This window comes from Phyllobates terribilis, unplaced genomic scaffold (genome assembly GCF_046119375.1).
Source record: "Phyllobates terribilis strain yellow unplaced genomic scaffold, ASM4611937v1 Scaffold_1__5_contigs__length_1240528914, whole genome shotgun sequence".
NCBI lineage: Eukaryota > Metazoa > Chordata > Amphibia > Anura > Dendrobatidae > Phyllobates > Phyllobates terribilis.
The window spans coordinates 490,544,504-490,553,464 of NW_027362761.1; positions in this window are offsets into that span (position 1 = coordinate 490,544,504).

The window sequence follows — 8,961 nt, forward strand, 5'->3', positions numbered from 1 at the left end:
TCCCATCTCCCCCCCACACACATGTGCATCTCCCATCTCCCCCCCCACACACATGTGCATCTCCCATCCCCCCCCCCACACACATGTGCATCTCCCATCTCCCCCCCCACACACATGTGCATCTCCCATCTCCCCCCCCCCCACACACACACATGTGCATCTCCCATCTCCCCCCCACACACACACACATGTGCATCTCCCATCTCTCCACTCCTAGTTAATTGTATTTTAAAAAAAATAAAACTTGTTATACTTACCCCCATGCGATCCCTGCAGAATCCTGGCGCTCGTCCAAATCGCTGACAGCAGGTTCTCCTGACTTCCGGCCATGTGACGGCACCGTCACATGACCGGAAGTCAGGGGAATCATGAAGGCGCTGCTGCAACAGCGCAGCTCAGCGCTGAAAAGTCCCGGACCCGGCGCATAGCATGGGGCCGGGGGCCCCATGAGGAGAGAGACGCACAAGAGGGGGGCCCCCGAGGGGGCCCCTACCGGCCGGGCCCCATACTGGAGTCAGGGCAGTCATGCCCTGATGGCGGCCCTGCTGGAGGCTGGAGGGGCCCCCTCTCCCTCGGGGCCCCCGTTCAATGAACCGGCTGCACGGGCGGTAGTTCCGCCCCTGGGTGTCCCATAGTATTCGCTTAAGCCTTGCAAGCAAAAGCTGTCAAAAATTAGGACGGAGCAACTTGCAATGCCCCTTACAAGAGCCATGCAGTACAGCATATTACAAACATAAGTCCCATTATTGGGGAGTGGGTGTCCCATAGTATTTGCTTATGCTTTCCAAGCAAAAGCTGCCAAAAATTAGGATGGAGCAACTTGCAATGCCCCTTACAAGAGCCATGCAGTACAGCATATTACAAACATAAGTCCCATTATTGGGGAGTAGGTGTCCCATAGTATTTGCTTATGCCTTGCAAGCAAAAGCTGCCAAAAATAAGGACGGAGGAACTTGCAATGCTGGCACCCTGGTGGTATAGTGGTGGTGGAGGCTGAGGATAAGGAGAAGAAGATAAAACAGCCGAAACGAGGAAGCGTATACCCATGTGTGGGTGTGAAGCGGTGCATGTGAATACACCTCCCGAAATAACACAGTGGATTTGACTTTATGTTACTCTGCTGTCATTTGGTGGTGATGAGAAGTCTGGCCCAATCCAGCCCTTGTTCATTTTGATAAGGGTCAGCTTGTCAGCATTGTCAGTTGACAGGCGAGTGCGCTTATCAGTTATAATTCCCCCAGCGGCACTAAAAACACGCTCCGATAACACGCTAGCGGCAAGGCAGGCCAGGACCTCCAAGGCGTACAGAGCGAGTTCATTCCAAGTGTCCAGCTTGGATACCCAATAATTAAAAGGCACAGAGGAATCACGGAGGACGCTGGTACGGTCGGCAAGGTACTCCCTCACCATCTTTTGAAACTTTCCACTCCTTGTGAGAGTACCCCGCGCCTCAGGGCCTGTAAGCTGGGCGGGTGTCAGAAAACTGTCCCAGAAAGTTGACAGTGTTCCCCTGCCTCTGCTGGATTGGAGTTGCATCTCTCTCGCCTGTACGCCTTGATTGGGCAACGAACTGTGACCTCTGCCGCTAGCGTGTTCAGATGAGAATTTTTTTAAGAGTTCTGCAGCAAGTGCCTTCTGGTACTGCCCCATTTTTGTAGACCTCTCCACCTCAGGAATAAGAGAGTGAAAGTTCTCCTTGTAGCGGGGGTCTACAAGTGTCACCAACCAGTAATGACTGTCACCCAACATTTTGACAACGCTGGTACTCCACAACTGCTCTCTTCTGCTCGCAAATCCTTTGCAACATGTGGAGGGTAGAGTTCCAACGTGTGGGGACATCACACTCCAGTCGGTGTGCCGGAAGCTGCAAACGCTGCTGCAACACAGCAAGGGCGGCGGAAGCTGTAGCCGACTTGCGAAAATGAGCTGACAGGCGGCGTACTTTCACGAGCAGATCTGGCAACTCGGGGTATGATTTAAGAAACCGCTGAACCACGAGGTTAAGCACATGAGCCAGGCATGGTATGTGTGTGATCTCACCTCGCCTCAGAGCCGCCACCAGGTTACGGCCATTGTCACACACGACCATGCCGGGATGTAGGTTCAGCGGTCTCAGCCACAGATCTGCCTGCTCTTTCACAGCTGTCCACAACTCACAAGCAGTGTGAGGTTTATCACCTAAGCTTAGGAGTTTCAGCACAGCCTGTTGCCGCTTGGCGGAGGCAGTACTGCAATGCTTCCAGCTTGTAACTGATGTGGTGATATCTGAAATGGAGGCTGAACATGAGGAGGAGGAGGAGGAGGAGGATGCGCAGGAGCTGTACACTGTGGGGGCAACTCTGACTGACATAGGGCCTGCAATCCTCGGTGTGGGGAGGATGTGTTCCGTCCCAAGGTCCGACTGGGTCCCGGCTTCCACTATGTTTACCCAGTGTGCCGTCAGAGAGATGTACCGTCCCTGGCCACAAGCACTTGTCCACGTGTCCGTTGTCAGGTGGACTCTCCCAGTAACTGCGTTGTTGAGGGCACGTCAGATGCTTTGGGACACGTGCTTGTGTAGTGCGGGGATGGCACACCGGGCAAAATAGTGTCGGCTGGGGACCGAGTACCGAGGGACGGCCACCGCCATAAGATTGCGGGAGGATTCCGTCTCCATCAGCCTAAAAGGCAGCATTTCCAACGCAAGCAGTCGTGAAATGTGCGAATTTAGGACTGTGGCCTGTGGGGCGTTAGCTGCGAATTTCCGCTTTCGTTCAAAGGTCTAGGATATGGACAATTGAACGCTGCGGTGGGACGTGGACGTTGATGCTGTTTCTTGAGAAACTGCCATAACAAGTGAAGACTGAGAGGAGGGGGCATCTTTGCATGCAGTGTGGACAGGGGATTGCCTTGCACACACAACAGGGGGTTCTATTGCATGCACAACAGCGGAAGAAGCAGTGGTGACACCTGCTGACACTGGTCGTGGACCCTGGGTTTCGCCCCACAAAGTCGGGTGCTTTGCTGCCATGTGCCTGATCATGTTGGTGGTGGTCAGGCTGGTAGTTTTGTCACCCCTGCTGATGCTGGCATGGCAGGTGGAACATATGGCCTTTTTGGGGTTATCAGCAGAGTCTTTAAAAAAATTCCAGACTCTGGAAGACCTACCGCTTGTACTGGCATCGTCCCTCGTGTTGGTGTTACGGGGAATGGTTGCCTGCCTTCTGTCTGCGGCCACCACACTGCTTCTTCCTGCCTGTTGGGGTACTCTGCCTCCCTCCTCCTGTGTGCTGCTGGCCTCACTCTGCATGTCCTCCTTCCACGTTGGGTCAGTTACTAGATCATCCACCACCTCCTCCTCTTCCACTTGCGCACCACAATCCTCCTCCTCACTTCCTGGCAATTGTGTCTCGTCATCGTCCACCTCTTGTGACAGATTGCCAACGTCGACTTCCTGTGGCCGTGGCTGTTCAAATATTTGGGCATCGCAACATGGGATCTCCTCTTCTACCACTTCAAGCGTATCAGGCGAGGGGCCCAAATATGGAAATGGACCAGTGAACAGCTCTTCAGAGTGTCCAAGTGTGGGATCACTTGCTGTCTGACGACACTCGGCATGGTGGCAGGAAGGAGCATCAGGGTGAGGAGGAGTATGTGGTCGAGACTCACGGCTGCTAAGAGTTGACCGTGTGGAAGACAGACCGGAGGTGGTGGTGCCCAGGTAACTGGAAGTATTATCTGCTATCCAATTAATAACCTGTTCACACTGATCAGTTCTCAATACTGGTGTTGTTCTGTGCTTCCCTAGTAATTCGGTCAAGAAGTGGGAGCGAGAAGATGTGGCTGTTGGTTGTGGCACATTTTCACCTTGGCCACGGCCCCGTCCTCTGCACGAACCATCACCAGAACGTCCACTTCCACGTCCCTTGCCACGCGCCTTGCCCATTGTAAATGAAGTAAAATAGTGCAAGTGTAAGCTATCAATGGAAAAAGGGTAATAAAGAGTAGATTAGAACCGTGGAAGAGGAAAACCACAGTTATTGTTTACTGGGGTATACCACACTTTTTTAAATAGAGATATTTGCGGCTGAACAGTGAGCGACACACTCAAACTGCTTTTTTTTTTAGATACCAAAGGCCCAAAACTGGATAGTACAGCGATTTGACCCGTGGAACTGCGAAACCACACTGGGATGTCGGGCCTACACAAGACTATTTTCAACAGATATATTTTTGTGTCACAACAGTCAGGAGACACTACTGTTTTTCTTTACGGAAAAAACTTCCAAAAGCTGAATAATACAGATTTTTTACCGTGGGATGGCAAAACCACAGTTATTGTTTACTGGGGTATACCACACTTTTTTAAATAGAGATACTTGCAGCTGAACAGTGAGCGACACACTCAAACTGCTTTTTTTTTTTTAGATACCAAAGGCCCAAAACTGGATAGTACAGCGATTTGACCCATGGAACTGCGAAATCACACTGGGATGTCGGGCATACACAAGACTATTTTCAACAGATATATTTTTGTGTCACAACAGTCAGGAGACACTACTGTTTTTCTTTACGGAAAATATACCAAAAGCTGAATAATAGAGATTTTTTACCGTGGGATGGTAAAACTACAGTTATTGTTTACTGGGGTATACCAGACTTTTTTAAATATATAGATTTGCAGCTGAACAGTGAGCGACACACTCAAACTGTTTTTTTTTTTTTTCTAGATACAAATGGCCCAAAATGGATAATACAGAGGTTTGAACTGTGGAAGTGCAAAACAACACTTCTGTTTCTCTAGCCTACACCAGACTATTTTCAACAGTTATATTTGTGTCTGAAAAATCAGAGACACGCTTTTTTTTGGGGGGGGGGGGGGGGGGGAGAGAAACACACCAAAAGGTTAATAAGACGGGTATTTGTACAGTGTGAAGGAGGAAAAAAAATAGGAGGATTTAGATGAAAAAAAAAAGATTTTTCCTGGCCCCCGACACCTGGTGCTAAGTCCAGCAATTTCAGCAACAGGAGCACACAGGACTGTAATGCAGCGTTTGCTGGTATAACCACTGTGTCTCCTATACAGCCTGCCTGCCTGGTATCTGGGATGGATATTAGTCCTGAAAAGGACTGTTTGTTTGATCTGGCAGCCTTTACAGACCCTACACTAACTATTTTGCAGTTTATATCTCTCCCTAAATCAGCAGCGCTGTCCCTACACTGTCTGATCCAGAGCGACTGTGTCCAAGATGGAAGCGCCCGGTTTTAAATACTCGAGGTGACGCTGTGCGGCCAGCCAATCACTGTAATGCCCACAACCAACATGGCTGGAGCATTACAGTGACTGGCTGGCAATCCCTGCATGTTCATTGGCTCTGTAAAGAGCGCCAAACATGCAGGGCGGAGACCCGAGCTCCCGCCCGAGTAACCCGGAAATGCTCGGTGCTTGCCGAACATCCCGAGTAGCGTGATGCTCGGGCGAGTACCGAGCAGTGTCGAGCATGTTCGCTCAACACTAGTAACCAGTGCAATGACTGGCACAGGGTAGAGGCATTGGTGAAGCGGCTTGATAGAAATACAACTCTGGCTGCTGCATTCAGGATGGATTTGAGAGGAGAGAGTTTGTTTAGAGGGAGACCGATTAGAAGAGAGTTGCAGTAGTCCAGATGAGAGTGAATGAGAGCGACCGTAAGAGTTTTTGCAGTATCAAAGGTGAGAAAAGGTCGGATCCTGGAGATGTTTTTAAGTGCAGGTGACATGAGCGAGTGAGTGATTGTATATGGGGAATAAAGGAAAGTCGTGTGTCAAATATGACTCCAAGACAGCGAGATTGCTGCTGGGGAGTTATGGGGCGCCAGCTAAGGAAATTGAAAAGTCAGGTATAGGTAGGTTAGTAGATGGAGGACAAATAAAGAGTTCAGTTTTGGAGGGATTCAGTTTCAGATATAGGGAGGACATGATGTTAGAGACAGCAGAAAGGCAATCACTGATATTTTTTTATTAGAGTAGGGGTGATGTCAGGGGAAGAAGTGTATAATTGGGTGTCATCAGCATAGAGATGATACTGGAAACCAAATCTGCTGATGGTTTGTCCAATAGGGGCAGTGTATAGAGAGAAGAGGAGGGGGCCTAGGACTGATCCTTGTGGAACCCCGACAGTAAGGGGAAGATTAGAGGAAGAAGATCCGGCAAAAGATACCGTGAAGGAGCGGTCAGATTGATAGGAGGAGTACCAAGAGAGAGCGGTGTCCTTGAGGCCTATAGAGCAGGGCCTAGTGAGGAGGAGCTGGTGATCCACAGTGTCAAAAGCGGTAGAGAGATCCAGGAGAAACAGTAGGGAGTAGTGAACATTAGATTTAGCTGTTAGTAGATCATTAGAGACTTTAGTGAGGGCAGTTTCAGTGGAGTGTGAGGAGCGGAAACCGGATTGTAAAGGGTCGAGAAGAGAGTTATCTGAGAGATAGCAGATTAGACGGGAGTGGACCAAACTTCCCAAGAGTTTAGAGATGAAGGGAAGATTAGAGACCGGACTGTAGTTAGCAGTGCAGTTCTCGTCCACCCGTTTAATGACCAATGCCTTTATTTAACAAAGTATAAAACTTTGTGGTAACAATATGCATCCCCAGGAATTTAAAGAATTGTACAGGACTTAACTTTTACTGATGTATCTGTAGGATGATCATCTGTGAAACACAGAAGTACCTTCTCATTTAAAGATTTTTCTGTATTTTCATGACTCTGAAAATTGTACATTCACACTGAAGGCATCAAAACTATGAATTAACACATGTGGAATTATATACTTAACAAAAAAGTGTGAAACAACTGAAATTATGTCTTATATTCTAGGTTCTTCAAAGTAGCCACCTTTTGCTTTGATGACTGCTTTGCACACTCTTGGCATTCTCTTGATGAGCTTCAAGAGGTAGTCACCAGAAATGGTTTTCACTTCACAGGTGTGCCCTGTCAGGTTTAATAACTGGGATTTCTTGCCTTATAAATGGGGTTGGGATCATCAGGTGCGTCAAAAACGCAGGTTATGCAGCGTTTTTTGTGCTTTTTTTTCAGTGTTTTTTCTTCACTGTCTTTCTGTCTCTATTTATGCATGTAAAGTTCTGTGAAAAAAAAGAAACCCCATTCTATTTTGCCATTTACTTCCTATGGGTGAAAAAACGCTGAAAAAACTCTGACAGAAGTGACATGCTCTATTTTCCAAAAACCCAACCAAGGCACAACATACGCAACAACCAAAAACCATGATGTGTGAACAGAGAATTCTGGTTTCTCATAGACTTTGCTAGTACTGCAAAACACAGGTGAAAAATTTGCATAAAAATCTGCAGTAAAAAAACCAACATGTGTGAACATAGCCTAAAGAAGCTGCTTACAAAAAGCAGGTTTTGCTGCGTTATTGTCGGGTACATTTGTCTTTAATACATGCTGCTAAAGTTTAGTGCATAAAAATAGCTTGATTCAACTGCCTCACATTTTTGCACTTACAGTAGTGTTCAAAATAATATCAGTGTGTTCAAAAACATGAGTTAAGCACAAAATCTTTATACTAGTTTTTCCATTGGGAGCATTACACACTGTTTTCTAATTCAAAACATGAAATCTATAGACTTTTTAACTACTTTACAGAAAATAACAAAAAATGAACATTGGGCTGTTCTAACTCACAATATGTACTCTTTTTCTTTTGAGGATTTAGCATTCCTGTGAATCACTAACCTAATATTTAGTTGTATACCCACAGTTTTTTAGAACGGCTTCACAACAATGTTGCATAGAGTCAACCAACTTCTGGCACCTGTCAACTGTCACCTGTTATTCCAGCCCAGGATGCTTTGACTACATCCCACAATTTTTCTGCATTTGTTGGCTTTGCCTCACAAATGGCATTTTTTATGTCCCCCCACAAGTGTTCTATCGGATTAAGGTCCGGGGATTGGGCTGGCCACTCCATAACCTCAATTTTGTTGGTCTGGAACCAAGATTTTCTCATTTACTGGTGTGTTTACGGTTGTTGTCTTGTTGAAACACCCATTCCAAGGGCATATCCTCTTCAGCATAAGGCAACATGACCTCTTCAAGTATTTTAATATATGTAAACTGGTCCATGATCTCTGGTATGTAGTAAATAGGTCTGGCACCACAGTAAGAGAAACATGCCCATATCTTGATGCTTGCACCACCATGCTTCACTGTCTTCAGAGTGTACTATGGCTTAAATGCAGAGTTTTGGGGTCGTCTGACGAACTGTCTGTGGCTCTTGGACCCAAAAAGAACAATTTTACTTTCATGAGTCCACAAAATGTTTATCCATTTCTCTTTAGGCCAGTTCTTTGGCAAATTGTATGCGCTTCAGTACAGGTCTTTTATTTAACAGTGGGACTTTGCGGGAACTTCTTGCTAAGAGATTAGCTTCACACAGGTGTCTTCTAACTGTCACAGTACTTCACTGTCAACTTGAGCTGTCTTTGATCATCCTGGAGCTGATCATTGACCGAGTCTTTGCCATTCTAGCCACTCTTCGATCCATTCGAATGGTAGTCTTCCGTTTTCTTCCACGTCTCTCTGGTTTTGCTTTCCATTTTAAAGCATTGGAGATCATTTTCATTGTCTGCACTTCTTTATAAGTTTTACCCTTTCCAATCAACTTATTAATCAAAGTACGCTGGTCTTCTGAACAATGTCTCAAACGACCCATATTTCTCAGGCTTTCAAGGAGAAATGCATGTACAACATGTGCTAGCTTCACCCTTAAATAAGGGCCACCTGATTCACACCTGTTTCTTCACAGAATGATTTACCTCACTAATTGAACTCCACACTGCTATTATTTTGAACACACCACCTTACAATTAATTATTCAAATACACAGACTCAAAAACATGCAGATCATGGATGCTGAGTCTGGTGGTTTTCTTAGAATCTACTGCACCAACCGGTAAATTGTTTGAAATGTGGTAATAGAATTTA